At 43.1% G+C, this 15,794-nt stretch overlaps 1 protein-coding gene across 3 annotated transcripts in view; it reads left to right on the top strand.

The window, feature by feature from the left end:
- The window catches only part of LOC107218940 (kin of IRRE-like protein 1), a 139,614-nt gene that overhangs the window by 14,269 nt on the left and 109,551 nt on the right, over positions 1-15,794 (top strand). For all 3 annotated transcript variants that reach the window (XM_046742530.1, XM_046742531.1, XM_046742529.1), the window contains exon 2: positions 13,595-13,835. The gene's annotated coding sequence lies outside the window, so the exon portion shown is untranslated. The remainder of the gene's footprint in view (positions 1-13,594; positions 13,836-15,794) is intronic.

Genomic DNA, 15,794 nt, shown 5'->3' with positions numbered 1-15,794 from the left:
GGACACATCGGAATTCGCCTGAATTCATCGTTCTTGGGTAATTAATTGAACGAATTTTATACCCGGTCGATTAAACCAGTCTAGACTTTAGGACAGAAAAACGTCGAGGGGTGAAGCGCAGCTTTTGCCTTTTGGGACGGGCAGTGAAATCAATTTTTCAACTTTTCTCTCCTCGTGATAACGTAGTAAAAAAATTCTCTCAATTATCCTGGATTTCTTACGAAATGACACGATAAGCTGTATGAGTTTACTTGAAAGCATATGAAGAAAAATCTTTAGCGGGCCGGAAGAATAATTAAACGAATATTATACAGGTAGAATCTTTTCGGGAGTTTCACAACGTGAAAATTACACGCTCGAGGTCAGGATAATTTTTTGGGATGATCGAGTCATTTTTTTATCTTCCCTCGAGTGTCTATTTTTTGGTTAACTATGCGTACGTTACATTTATACTTACAGGTGGTATTTTTGATGAAAGTGCAGGTTCAGAATGCACTTCTTACAGAAAATTATCTACCTATATCTCATACGTGCATTGTGTTCGACAAACGTCGTTGTATACGAAACTTGTATTTTTTTTTTCCAATCACTAGAGCGTATGAATTGAAACATACGTATTTCTACTGTGGCGAAGTAAGAATTCACATCGATCTCTACCTGCTATTTCATCCCCCTTACAACGGTATACTTCCCACCGATAGTAATACGGTTTCCATATCGTTGTAAAAACGGATGCGAGTATCGCACGTCGATGCCTTCATCGTGTGACGCGTTAGGACGTAAAAGAAATGGGACTCACTCTCTATTCTGGTTATAACGTGTCGTCCCTTGTTCGGTTAACAATTTACATTACCTCGCGGACGCCGGACGCGGAGTGACTCGAAGGAATGGAAAGAAATCACGTAATGTCCTGGTAGCGCTTCCGAATTCAGTGGCAGCTCACAAAGTGCACGAACGAAGAATGAGGGAATTGAAATACAGGCAGAAAGTAGGAACTGAGAAAGAATGAAAAAATAAAAAATTGTAATCCATAGAATTTATAGCGGTAGTAAAAAAAAAATAAAAAAAAAAATAATAAAAAAAAAAAAAAAATAATAAAGAAATCGTAGCTCGAGGGTAATAATATTAATAATGGCAATAATACAACCGAGGAAATGAATAAGCGATAAAAGTAAAAAGGGACGAACGAGTCGAGAGGGCGGTATAAAGTAGAGTGAATTATAAAAGCGCGAATATCAGAGAAGGACGGACGGAAGCGAACCTATCATTTGCATATTCGGGAGTGCAAAGAGCAAAGAGAGCCGGATACCTCCGGGAATGGTCTCCATTTTCATTTCGCTTCAAGTTTAAATCTTAGATAACTGCTCTTGGCTCCTGGTTAGGGTCTCTCTCCCCTATCGCATAAAGGCTCGGCGCTCGAGCCTAACTGAAAATCAGGATGCCGCTAAAACCTTCAAAGGGGAAGGGAAGGGAAGGAAAGGAATGGAGGCATACGAAGGTGGGTGAGAGGAGATGAGAGGAGTCCATGTCGCGTGTAATCCTGGCACAGGTATTACCCCTCCCTTTATAAACTTGAAGTGCGCGTGTTCGTTTGTACCTATAGCCCTCAAGGTGGGCGTCCGCATTCCCGCAAACCGCTAATAATACACGCATTAATACACACATACGCATCTCTGCGTTTCCCTCGAAAACGAATCTCCTCGTCATACGTTTAATAAGTGTGCACAGCTGTACGATCCGTCCGTACTCGCGATGTACATATTCTATAACATACCTACCTACCTTATATACTCTTGTAATATGCCGCACGGAGGAGGGAAGGAGAGGATTCTTGTTGGTACAGGCTTTTTAGAGGAGCGAGATAGCGGAGGAGTATTTCCTTTTAGCTAGCTTTACTGCAAGCGTAGGAGAGAGAAAAGCACACACACACACACACGCACCTTAAATCTTCACCTAGAGACCCACTGTACCGGCTCGACTATAGACGAGGGCTACGGAGCCGGTGGCGGGCCTGACAAAGTGGCTTGTACACTGTTTGTCGGGCTGTGATCGCTCCTATATAACCCATCCCGCAGCCCCACGTTGCAAAAGTGTTGAAGATGATGTAAGATTCGGGACTAAATTTCATACCCCGTGAAGATAAAACGAGTCCTGAATTGTTGCGTAAATTTTTTTTCGCTCCGCATTGATATACCTGCGGCTTACTGTCCGTCATATTCGTCGAAAGCAACTTTGGTTAATTTTTTTTTTTCCCCTTCTCTTGACATTTTTTATTCTGCGCAGAAGCTATCGTTCGTAAATTTTACCGTCAATTTTTGTACTCGACGATCGAGTCAAGAGCATATTATTAGAGGAAAGACGATAACAATGGAACCACGCGAGATATATAATATAAAACAATAGAAAATAAAAAATGTAAAAAATAAAATGACAATACCGCGAAAGTATTCACGGGGAAAAAGGTGGTCAAACTATCCATCGCCTCTGTTTGCCGCATATGCATGCATCTGTGCGCCTGCACTGGATACACAATAACGTTGCGGCGGGTCGGGTCGACAATCAATTTTTAAAACCGCTTCTCCCGAAAACAATGGCTATCTCGCTCTCTCTTTCTCTCTCTCGGCACGCATACAACCGCGTAGATATTGCGTGTCATTCCCTGATTTTCGTCCATATTTCACGAGTACTTTACCTCCAATCAGGTATTCCAACGGGATTCCACTTTATTATTTTTATACGGGGGATCGTACGTACATTCATACGCAAAAATACTTGTTACATTCGCAAAACAAGGTTGGTTATTCGTCATGGAGGGAAAATCGTATCGACTTGGTAAATAGTTTCGATTATCGTCGGACGGAATGTCCATCAATATCGCGGTAAATATGACGAGCGGATGAAAAACTTTTCCTGAGGACATACGGATATACGGCATCCCATGACTGGGGTAATAAGAAGGACGCTATTCGTCACGCATGATCGATTTTACGTATACCCTTATCATCATTATACGTATAATATATTAAAGCTACGTTCCGTAAAGTTGGATGAAATTAGTCGGCGCGGGGTGGAAAATAAACGAGCTTAAAAATACGGGGTAATTTAGGGAGGTTATCGACGCCGGTGAATGTCAGTCATTCGGGGTACTCGGCAGGTTTGACGCACGTTTTGTGAAAAAACATATTGCGTACAAGCCGACACGCCGCGAACGCGGACGCATGATTGCCTTCATGGCCGTGGAATAATTGCAGGGTGGAAGTCCGTGCTTCGTCCTTAAACGCTTCCCTTAGTCGCGGCAAGGTAGACGTGTCGCGTATCCTTCGGCAGTGGCAGGTAATGACAGCTTTCTGGCAACAAACAAAACGGACGGGGAACTAACTCTCCTTGAAAGAACGCGTCGAAGTTGATTTGACGCGGCGTCAGACCAGCCGAGGTTCTCACCACTTGTTCAGTCCTTCCTTCCTTCCTTCCTTTCTTTCTTCCTTCCCCACCTTTCTCCGACATCGTCGGGCATTCAGGAAAATGGCAGGCAAACGTCACGCTCCGAGCTTTTCCAAATCAATCGATATGGCTTTACACTTATCCGCGTATACAGTACGTATGTACAAACAAGGTTCGTAAAAGACTCTGGCTGTAACAAGTTTTCTGCCAGAATGTTATTTGTGGTGTATAAGGTATTTCTCCGCCGCGCGAAACTCGTCAATAAAATCCAATTCTTTAGCGCCTTTCAATCCCCCCTCCTGCCCCTTCCTCCCCGGCAAACGGCAACCGCAATTTTCCACGATTTGTTCCACCGTAAAACATCACACCCTTGTATTATGTACGTATTATGACTATGTGTACATATATGTACGTATACAGCATTTATAGACTTTGTATTTTACCGAAGTTGTAGCTGCAATTTCCCACCCTCGAATACACAGGGATTAGTCGTTTTTCTTATTGGATAACCCGGCCGATCCTTGTATATGCGTTTACGGAATACATAAAGATACAGCTGCAGAATATCCACGAGTGTATCCCCAGCTTACGTACACCCGACCAGACGCTAGGCGTTTCTTTCCTCGTCAATCCTTAAGATGCCTTAAAAAACCTTCAGCCAGCTGTAGATACCGAGGTATTTTAGCTTTTGCACAGCGAATCTTGTCGGTCGGTAGAAATAAAAATATCGCAGCATCTGATTTCAACGAGATTTTGTGGCCCGTTTCACAGCTCTTTCCAGCACATTTTTAACGATAAATTATCTTCCTGATCATCAAGTCGGAATTACCAGGCACCCGAAGCTATGGAGTTGTAGACGGACTGACGGAAGTAAGTTTTCATCTCCGCAGGAGCGAACAGCTAACTATGCTAGTGTGAAAGGCTTAACGAAGTCGTAAGACAGCATGCGCAATTCCATCGCGTAAAACCGCAGAGCCATTTATTTTATACATGCATACGTACGGACAAACATTTTTATACCTTTGCCTGCTAGTATAATTTTCTCCACCGTAAAATTTTCCTCATCCTATTATACGGTGTATATAGGTCGTGCGGCAAGCCTGCTCGCCGTTTTACAGCTAAATCTATACCTACCTCGTGCACCACCTGACGTCTATTTCACCTTTATTCAGCGATAAACAGAGGCTAAAGAACATTCACGATTGTCAATTTTCGAATGGAAAATTTGCTACCGTTGGCCTGATCGGGGGGTGAAATTGTACTTGCGAAAGAATCTATTGTTGCTGAAACTCACTGCGATCTTCGAATTATTTGAATGCCACTGTGTATGTGTGAAAAGCTGTGCTTATAGATTCAATTCACGGTGATATGAGACTATATCTATGAATCGATTGTAGTAATTTTATACATATAACTTCAGATTTTTAGCTATGTAATTTAGATCCCTTACGATCGATTTTCTTTTCATCCAACTTGCGCGAAGTATGACATTCAAATGGGAAAAATCGGCTTCGCAAGGTTCAGAATCCCTCAATATTCCCCTCCCAGTCCCGTCGCGTGCAACGATCGAACATTTCAGATGACACGTGCTCTCAGTGATTTTTTGCGATGTCGCTATTCATCATCGCCAAAGGTTGAAAGTGTATTTTCTCGGTCTTGATCGCCGTCGGGAAAAAGGGGGAGCGACACGTACCAGGATTCCTCCAACGGTCATCGCTTACGCCGGTCACGTTCGTTATGGTAACGCATCGCGTCAATGGACAGAAACAACTAGGCCGCACGGGGATATAAATATTTTACTCAACGAGCGGGGATTTTCCATTTTATCTTTCGCCTTTCGCCCTCCTAGTTCTCCGATGTCTTCGACTAACGCCCGGATCAGGGATATCTGGACCAGTCGGGCTTTTTTCGAGGCGTTGACAAGGTCGTTTTTCGGGTCAACGTTTCCGGGCTTTTCCAAAGCCTCGCGGCGTGATCGAAGGGTGAGGAAAAGTTTTGAGCTCTTGGAAGGCGACGGTGACGTATGGTGTCTGGGGGAAGGAATTGTAGTCGATTTTGAGACGTCTTCGACTCTCCCGAACGCCTGCGGAACCGCAGAGACCGCGACGATTGATGATGCTCCGTTTATAACACGCGTGTAACGTGTTACACGCCGTCTTCATACCTCGGCGAGAGAGATACCTTTTTACGAACGAGAGCTTTTCTGCAGTGCAGAGTTTCGGGCCTCGGACGGAGTTGCGGACGCGTCACTTTCACTTCCGTTCGCATTTCTTTCATCGCTTCAATATTTGTCAAATATATTCCACGTGTTAAGGGAGGGTACGGTTTGGAAGGTCTAAAATCATACCTAATTTTTGGAGATTTTTTTTTTTTTTCAAGCAAATGAAAATGTTTTGAGCAATTGAAGTTTGAGGGCTTTATTATTCATAGTTTGAAGAACGTTTTAGAACTTTTTCATTGAAATTAATAACACAATGGCGGTATAGCGCATATAAGTAGCGAACGACCACGTTTCTAATCCGGTAGCGCAGATTCTTCGGTTAATTTTTATCCAATCGACTTGAAATTTTGACACAATCTTTAAAACCCAAATTTCAATCCCAACATTTTTCTGTTCATAATCGTATGTATTTGAAATTCTTTGTTTTTTTTTTATCATTTAGACTACGAACTCTAATGCAAAAAGGTGTTCTTGACTTAAAAAAAATTTTCCATCTGTTACAAGATGGACAGTGATGTCAGATGCGCTACCGCAAAAGCCTTTGAGTTCGGAGTCGTTCGTTACTTACATCCGCCATGCTGCCATTTTGTTATTAATTTCAATGAAAACATTCTATAATATTCTTCAAACTCTGAATAATAAGGCCCTCAAACTCAAATATTTCCAAGTGCTGTCATTTTTTTTATAAAAAAAAAAAACTCCTAATAACAGGTATGATTTTAGACCGTCCAAACTGTAACCCGCCCAAAATTATTTTAGCGTTTCCTTAGTCTTTTGTCCGTTATCCGTATCATTAAAGACGGAGCAAACCGATACAGTTGCAGAACCGCGCACGGTGAAAAATATCCGTTTACCCCGCGTGGCATTCGTCACGTCTTACTTCCTTGTTTTACGAGTCGAAAGTTGTTTGTCAGGAATTGAGCGAACGGTTTCTTTTTCCCAAGTATGCGTATGTCGTTATAAGCTGTTCCTGATTCCGGAGGCAGTGAAGGAAATGCAAAGCGACCGGTACCGCAAGTATAACTTTGCTAAATCCCAACGCTGACGAGAATACAAATCGGAGATCCGTACCGCGCAGCTGATCGTGCTTATGTGGATCGGCGGGGATTTTCCGCGGTTTCCTTAAGGCTTGAAAACTTTTACTTCCCCAATTCCACCCTCGAGTTTTTGGTGTTACGACACGGCGATCCTCTGCAGTTCTCTTGCCGTTGTTGCGAGTCACGTTTCGGTGGGAATTGACACCGTTACGAGCCAATAGGCGGAGCTTTAATTCGAGACGAGCAATATTATTGCGTGTTTAATTGAATCCTGATCGCTCGTTTCGGTGATCATTAGACATACGCGAAATTCAATTGAATTTCGGTGTAACCGCGGAAATCAAATGGCTCATTTTATCCACAGTCAGGATCGTCGACTTCGGGGGACAATATTCCCAATAATTTAATCGTTAACGATACGGATACGTGTAATCAATCGTCGTTGTAATCGAACAAATATATGTGTAACATAAACGCATTTTAATTCGAAGGCTTAGAAACTTTTCCCTCATAACTTTTGCCACTGGTATCGTAAATAAGAATTGCTCGCCCGGCATTTCCGGGAATGACTTGTATTACCTAATGTTTCGCTCCACCGTCCTCGTAACGCTAATCAATTTTTGAGTCTTTATAAGACACTGTGCATATCGTAGAGTGAGAAAAAAATGCCAACGTTTCTTATTTGCGTATCATCAGTCTTTACCGGTAGACTGTTTATCGCTTTTTACAGTCACCGAGTAATCCGCCATGCCGGTGGTAAAGTTGGGGGACCTAATTCGCCCGGCAAAATTTGACTGTAACTAATATATTTTCTTTCTTTCATTCTTCGGTCTGATTGTGGACGACTACGGTGTGAATAATAAGCTGTGAAACACTCCGGGATTTACACTGATTTCGATCAATCTTGAAGTTGGGGATTTCGTGTGTCACGCGACGGTATAAAAAAAAGGCAGGTTTTTCTTTCTCTTTTTACGTTCTGCAGGTTTCGCTGCGACAAATTTTTTTTTTCGACCGACCCCGCAGCTTTCTTACGATTAGGTTTCCGTTCAATTTCTTGTTCCGTTATTCAAGATACACTCACCAGATAAAGATATATGGTAAACATTCTTCTCTCAATCTTTATTCAACACGGTTGATATTAGATTGCAAAAATGTCAGCTCAACATCGTACCGCAAAGAATAATGAAAACGCGATTGCCGATTCATCATGCAGCACGTGACTAAGAGTTCGATTATTTTCTCCGTACATATCGGCAAAATCATTTTCAAAATCAAGTGTCAAAGGTTGAAATAAATTGCTAAATTCACCGAGTAATCGTTCGAGGCAATTTGATTTTTCGAACAGCCTCGTTACGTTATCGTTGTTTTTTTACGAGCCTCAGCAACGAACGTACCTTGGCTCGATTTGCACAGCGATCGCTGACCGACCGCGGAATGACAAACGATAAACGGAAACGAAACCGTGTGCAGCGGAAGGACGCGACGGGGAACCATTGGCGGAAAAGCGTCGATTAGAATCAACGACAAATGTACGAAGTGGCGATCGCATCATGCCGGCCGGACAGCGCGTCCCGCATCTGGCCCAGAAAATTCCCGTACAGCGTAAGCCGGTGCCGGTGGTCGTTCATGGCCGTTTTATGCGAAAAGCTTTACAGCGTGAAGATGAACGGTACAAGCGATGTTGATCACCCACGCGCGGGGAACAAATATTGTAATCTGTAATTCGTTACGAGGGAATTACGGCCGTGAGGAGGCATTGGTACGTCATCCAATTAGTGGTTTAATTAAAAGTTGCAATTAGTATCGCCGCTTGGCCCTTGGTTCACCCCTTCGGGCAGGGTGTGCGTCGAGCTCTGCGTGTCTGTCAACGAGTGGCATAAAACATTCACATACATTCACCTGTCGCAGGTATCTACTCGCAGGTGAACTTCGGGGTCTGACGCGTTGGCGTATTACAGCTGAAAGTTATAATGGAGAAGCGAGCGGTGAAGTCGCGGTTCGATCAGAAGTGAAATAAGCGCGGTACGTATTACGTTGTTGCATCGCAGGAGTTTTAATTGACATCGTGGAAAGCAAAGTGAACAAATCCATGCAGACCCAACTGCCACTGATATATTCCGCCGGTATCTGAATAAATTGAAATGTATCGCGCTCTTTCAACGGTTCGGATCCAGTATAGCTCGAATAGATGGAATATAGGCACGAATTCGAGTGGGGGAGGCTCGGGTAGACTGTTGACCGAGATTTTCCACGACGTTGAAACGACTCGTGTAGTCCGTCAGGGTTTTCGACGTTGTCGCAGCGGAGTCGCGATTGAAACGGCTGTACTTAAAGGGTTGGGAAAATATTTGACCACCTTGTAATAACACGGTTGTCAGAGACGTGGCATTAAAACTCAACGGACCCTGAACACCAGCCATAACAAGATGTTATAAACGGGAAAATTTCACCACCGCAGTCGGCCTACTAACCATTGCCTGCTTTCCACCTATGCATATATTTGGATAGCTGTATAAGGTATTTACATACATATAGGCGACCGTCGTTGGGGGTAAACATGACCCAGTTGAAGTAGCGTCAAAGCGAAAATCTATACCTCGTGTAACTTTTCAATCCATTTGGTCGAAAACTGCATAACAACTCACCTTGGATACTATTTATGGGAAAAAAGAGCACCGCGATGAACGGAGAGTCACGCGAACTTGCTGACTGGCGACGAGTTCGACTTACCAGCTGGCATCGAACACGCTGACATGTCTCTGACAACTCGGACACCATCGCCAATTTCATCAGCATCGCGACCTGCAGGCTTTTCACTCATCCGCCACTTGGCTCGCTGCTCTTTTACCAGAGGAAACTGTCTGTCCGCCTGCCTATTACTGACTGTAATCAACCCCGGAGATTGACTGAATATTAGTTACCGGAAACGTACCGGACCGATCGACCCGGGCGGTCAGCTTGTCCGAGTGATAATTACAGCCTCGTAACGCTCGCCTCCGACCTTTTGGGGTCAACCTGAATATTAAACAAATTGCCTTCACTTATGGTTTTTGGACTGCTTAAATAGAGCAGGAGGACTTGATGAACCGCGATGGTTGTACTAATCGCGTCTGCAGTGAAACAACACGAAAAGAAGAAGGGAAAAAAACCTACCGATCGATTTAAGTCATAACCTATTTCTCGCAAATGTCATCGTAGTCTGGTACTCGTTGAATTTTTCATTTTTATGGGTGGGGAATGCAAGGGTCCGACTAATTAGGGACGTCGATTGATAAGACAAGTTGCCTCTGCTCATCATCGCGGTTGCCGATTCATTACACAGGGAGTCTTAGCGCTGAGAGCTTGACGAGCCTGTCAAATAGAAAAATAGCTACTTCCGCTGCACAATGGCGTTGAACGGTGCGTAGAAATGGCAATGACCCTTCGTATTGCTTGATGGTCAGGTTTTCCCTTTTCCCTCTCTCTGATTGACTCGATGAATCCTTCAAATTTTCTACTTTCTTTTTCTACTTTCACCCTTACAAAATATCTGTACTAATTTAAGAAGGATTGAATATTCAACGACAATTTGTACCGTCGACGAAAGAGAAGAATCGAAGCTGTGAGGAAATAAATAAAATGGAAATCTCAGTAAAGGATCTTTCCTAAAAAAAAAAAAAAAAAAGAATGTATTCCATTCTTTAGTCTTCAAATTTAGTTAATAAGTCCTGACAGCCGGTGGCGCGACAGGACGGGACTTGCGGAAAACAAAAGAGACGACTCGTCGTTTTTGTTTCGAATCCTTTTGTTAACCGTCTCCTAGGACAAGCTAATACTAGCAAGGACGACAATACCGGGGCATCGAGCCGCGCCGCTTCGCCCCTGCAGGGTGGTGGATATTCCCTCTTCTCCTCTCGTCTCTTCTCTTCTCCGCTCTTCTCTTCTCTTCGGTTCGTTTCGCGGGCATTCCTACACGTGAAATAACCCCTGCAGGGGCTCGGTAATCGTCTTTGTGATTTCCTCGCGTGTCGAGGGTATGCGCCAGTATTATTTTCAGCGGAAGAGAATTAAACGCGGCGTCCTGGGCGTGACAAAGTTCGCAATGAACACCCCTTTACATCCCCTACCCCCACCTGTTTCCCTATCTCCGTACGCGCAAAATTAGAACGAGCTAAAATCTGTACGCGCACGTATGCTTCCTACAAACAGCGCTCGGAACAACGTCGCTCTTTCCGGATACATGTGTACATATATTGAGGTGTCCGTTATTTAGGGCATTTTGAAACTTTTTCGAATACCCCCCCCCCCCCCCCCAAATATGTTCATATCAAGGATAAAAAAAATCTCCTGTAAGTATAAAAATTTTCGGATAAATACATCCAATCTCAAAACTCTCTTATATTTTATAATATTATAATTTTCTTAAATTTTTATAAAACTATAACACACGGAATACGTTCGCTCATCCCAAAGTTTTTTTGTTCTTACGTTTAGTTGGAAGTACAAACATTGTTCCCAAGCATGAAATTGATTTTACCGTCCATTTCCGTTCAGGAAGTGAAAAAGAAAATAGTAAAAAATCATGGAAAATCTCGATATATTTTTACATTAAAATCTTAATCGCCCAACGGCACGTTTTATAATTTATTTTTTAATTTCATCCGAAAATTTTGTAATTTACAGGGAGTTTTTTTTTTTCTATAATATGAACATATTTTTACGTGTAATTGGAAAAATTCCAAAATGACTAAAATCACGGACACCCTAGCATACCTACATATTACATATTATAAACACATCCGTGTGTGAATAAAACTTCCATTTCCGTGGTTTTCCTCATCTTCGGCTACTTAATGTGTTCGAAATATCAAGTATAAAAGCAACTAAAGGATTCAATATTACAGAAGTGATTATCCCGTAAACGTGCGAAAATATTCTGACCCTTTTTTTCTCGTCTCTAACACTCTTTTTCTCTTAGTCCCCTTTTTTTTCTCCTTTATTTCGACAACGCCAGGTGACAATTCACTGCTCTTTAAACAAGATTTGCGAACTCTCTTCACGTCCCTTCAAAACCAGGCCTCGGTCTACGCTTGTGTTCGTAAACTTGACGGTACACGCAGGTGTATAAGGTGTAGGTGCAGGGGATACTCTCTTTCTCTCTCTCTCTCTTTTTCTCTCTCTCTCTCTCTCTCCGTCTCTCCTCGGGCCAATCTCGTATGTGCATATCGGAGAAAAGGCGCGAGCTGGCTGTGTGCCGGGGGTTGGTTTTTCCCCTGTGTAAACTGCGTGTATTTCATATGCGGGGTCGCCCTATTGTTCGACCCCCTTGCCCCACACCCCCTTCGCCCCGAGACCGTAAAACTAAAAAGGGTGCTTTGGAATTTTACCGCCTTTTTTTTGCACGATATTACAACGGCTCGTCCCGACGCCACGACCCTTTCTCCATTTTTCCCTTTCCCCCTTCCTCTTTTCACTTTCCCACTTCACCACTCTCCATGAAGCCTCTTCCAGACCGCTTGACACTTTATTCTTCGAATCGGTGCTCCTCGCTTACCGAGCTGTAACCGTACTCACGACGTGCGAAACAAACGCGGGATGCACTCGGCTTCTCGTAATTGTTCCTTCGACGATTACATTGGCGACGATTACCAAGGGTTCTTGGGAATAAAGGTGAAGGGAAGCGATTTTTTTCGCCACATTTTCGTTCGCTAAGAAAGTAAAAAAATTAACAGAACCGAGAGTGCAGGCGGTATGCCGATAGGCCATCATTTCGCACGCTCTATTATTTCACCTAGCTACTATATATAATTTATGCGGATGTCCGAATCAGCTTTTCCTCGACCGTTTCCACCCTTAGGTCGAGTTTAAATTCACAACTGTGTCTCTACTCGTCCCTTCCTATCGCAATAATTTTTCAGTCGCTTTCATCGCCGCGCGTGGAACAGCTGTAGATATATATGCATAATTAAATCGTTATCGTCCACGGTGATCGCTGCAGGCACGTAGAGAGAGAGAGAGAGAGAGAGAGAGAGAGAGAGAAAGGGGGGAAAATTCTCGGTTGATTATTAATCTCCGGTAATTGAAAGTGTTTTTTTCTTTTTGTGTTGTTTCTAAATTTTTTATCAATCTCTCGAATTTCTCTCCCACGTCTTAATTATCCTCACCAGCAGGTATTTTAAACCCGAGTGAATCTAAGCCATCGGCTTTATACTTACATGTATGTACGTATTGTAGATGCGTACGCCTCGAGCCAGTTTGTTAATCTCACGATTTTCCAACCGCGGATTCTCGTCGTCGTTTAAATACGCTCTTTATCCGTGCAGAATTTAGGGGTAGGAATCAGAGGAGCGGAGAGACCTTTACCTTCACCCTCGCCCTTCGTTTTTATTCGACCTACCCCAAATACCGTCTGTATTTTTCCCCGGTGCTCTGGCAATATACAGATGTAAGATATATTATACAGGGAAAAGATTTCTCCCAAATTATACGAGACTGCCTGTAGGGTACGTACCGAAGTTAAGAGACGACGACTACGCTTTCTCCGTATGGGGGATGCACTTTGTCCGGTTGACCCGGTATTTGTTTCCCAGAGATTTATAAGTTTACTCGTTGCCATGGCAACTTTTTATTTTCTGTAGATTCTATTTTTTTTTTCTTTTCCACCCCGCCACAGATCCTGTTCCCAATTCTTGTTCGTCTTCTTCTTCTTCCTCTTGTTCTCTGCAAGGCACGAGCAGAACGAACTCCGCACGCGCCCTCCACTTCAGCCTCTGACCCCTTTTACCGTACACTTAATCGGCCCTTTGCTTGGAACGCTGCCAAAAAATGTCCTCCCCTCTCCTTCTCTCACCCCTAAAAATCATCTCGACGAAGAAATTTAACAATATTTTTACCACTCGCATTTTCTCATTTTCAGTTTCTGGATGTCCCAGCGCTCCGCTCGTCGCTCTAACCCAGTATTCAGTTGCTGCAGTTCTCGTCGGCCTGTTTCACATTCCGCGTACGCGTATGTCGGATTTTCATTAGACAACTCCGGGAATCCAGGACTGTGCAAACATCACACCTACTTACCAGCTTGAGATTTGCGAGCTCGATTATTTCGCGGGCACGCGACTCTTTTCATCAGCGGTAAAACCAGCTGTTCAGCGAATCGGAGGGTGAGTTTTTAAATCTGATCATTCCGCGTGCCTCTGACCTTTTCACCTACCGGTGAAACTGTTTTCGAGTATGGAACTGGTTAATTTTTGCACCAGCGTGAATTATTTCCGCCAGTCCCGATGTTCGAGTGATTTAGTATCACGCGTGTGCGTATAAATGAATAAATTAGAAAATAAAGTCTGGCCCTTCGTCCCTCTCCTTCCACGAACGCCGGATAACCAGAATTAAACCGGAAGTCATGCGTGGCGGGGGGATTACCCTCCTCGCTTTTCGTGTGTGTGCCACTGTGAAACTCTAATGCTGAAGATTAGTGGCTCTTGTAAATATTACAGCTCGTGCCATGAAATTTTGGAGAGCCCTCTAGTTTCTATGCATAGAATATAATCTGGGGGACCCTTTATCACGTTACGCGTTTCACGAGTTACACCAGCTATACACACGCCGCGTTACATGTTCCTCTCCCTAACTTTTCGACGCGTGTGCATTTCAACACCGGTGTTTACGTTCGTAGGTAACGATCCTCCCTTCTGGGCTTGAAATATGTCACTGCAGCTGGTTATCGATCGCGAAGGAAGACCCGCCTATGATCTAACTTTGTTACAGAGAGCGCGTAGCTTCTACATTTTTCATTAATTTTCCCGTTTTTCTTTCCTTTCTCTATCTCAGTTTGCATCGTTGTTGTTGTTGTTGTGGCTGCTGTTGTTCTTTTTTTCCTCTTCTTCCGCCACTTGATCTTGATTCACTTTCTATTTCTCTGTACGCTCCGAGGCATCAATGTTTCAAAAGTTCAATATTGGTTGAGGCGAGAAGAGAAGGAAAGTCCAGATCGGCCCATTGCTCATCATCGTGCCAATTGCGAGGCAGAAGTTGTTCAATCCTAACGTCTATAGACAATGAACTGGCATCGCGGGAGCTTTTGACAGTTCGCAAATACGGGGAGAATCCCCGTTTCGCTTCGGTTGACGAGCCGCGTAAAAAGAGGGAAACGCGAGAAGGGAAAATCCGATTCGCTCGGTTGTTCGTTTAAAGGCTTAATCCTTCTATACCGGATTGCACATAGTTAGTAGAAGGAATTCCGAGAGGGACGAATGAAAAAATCGTATAAAAGAGAAACAGATCTTTCCCTTCTTCATTCTTGGTATACGTATCTCTTGCTTTTATTCCCTGTATAGAGATTTAACCTATCGATGAATAATCGTTAGATTTTCCTAATCGTGTTTTATTTACGGATTTGTTGACCAGTGTTTTTAAAACTATGAGTACCGTGAATTATCGGTCGATTAATATTCGAATCGTTTATTTAACGAATATCGGTGTCGAGTGAACGGTGAAACGATGAATCACGATGACAACAGACGTGAGAATACAATAACGGGGGAGTATCTGTGTTACGTGTATGTGTGCGTTATATAACGCATACATGTATCTGTACATTATATTTGTCATCGACAATTTATGAGTTTGAAAAAGTTTTTGGCCTGTCCTTTACACATTGACTGGAAAGTTAAGCTCCCGAGTACAGGCGAAGTAATTCTTAAGTTATATCTGGCTTCAAAACTTCCAGAGAGATTACCGCTAAGATGTATTATGTAGATACATTTTAAAGATTGTAGGCGTACTGTTTCAAGAGTTGGACGAGAAGAAGAAGAAGAAGAAAGAAAATAAAAGTTGACCAAAAGTACGAGGAAAAAGAAAACCACCTCGGGTCGAACGTCATTAGTTTTTTTGTTTCGTTTTTTTATTTATTTATTTATTTTTCCGACGACCAAAGTCGGTCACTTCTTTTCTCCGCTCTTATTATATAATATTAATAGAAAACTGAGAATACGTTACTTCGAATTATACATGTCAGTTGTATTTTCCGACGGTTAAACACGCGTCTAACGTCTACGTATACATCGTGATATCGTTATAAAACGATTAAGGTATACGCCTAACCTGATTTTCCCGAATGAAAT

The sequence above is a fragment of the Neodiprion lecontei genome, chromosome 6 (genome assembly GCF_021901455.1).
Source record: "Neodiprion lecontei isolate iyNeoLeco1 chromosome 6, iyNeoLeco1.1, whole genome shotgun sequence".
NCBI classification, from domain to species: domain Eukaryota; kingdom Metazoa; phylum Arthropoda; class Insecta; order Hymenoptera; family Diprionidae; genus Neodiprion; species Neodiprion lecontei.
This window is presented reverse-complemented; position numbering and strand designations above follow the sequence as displayed.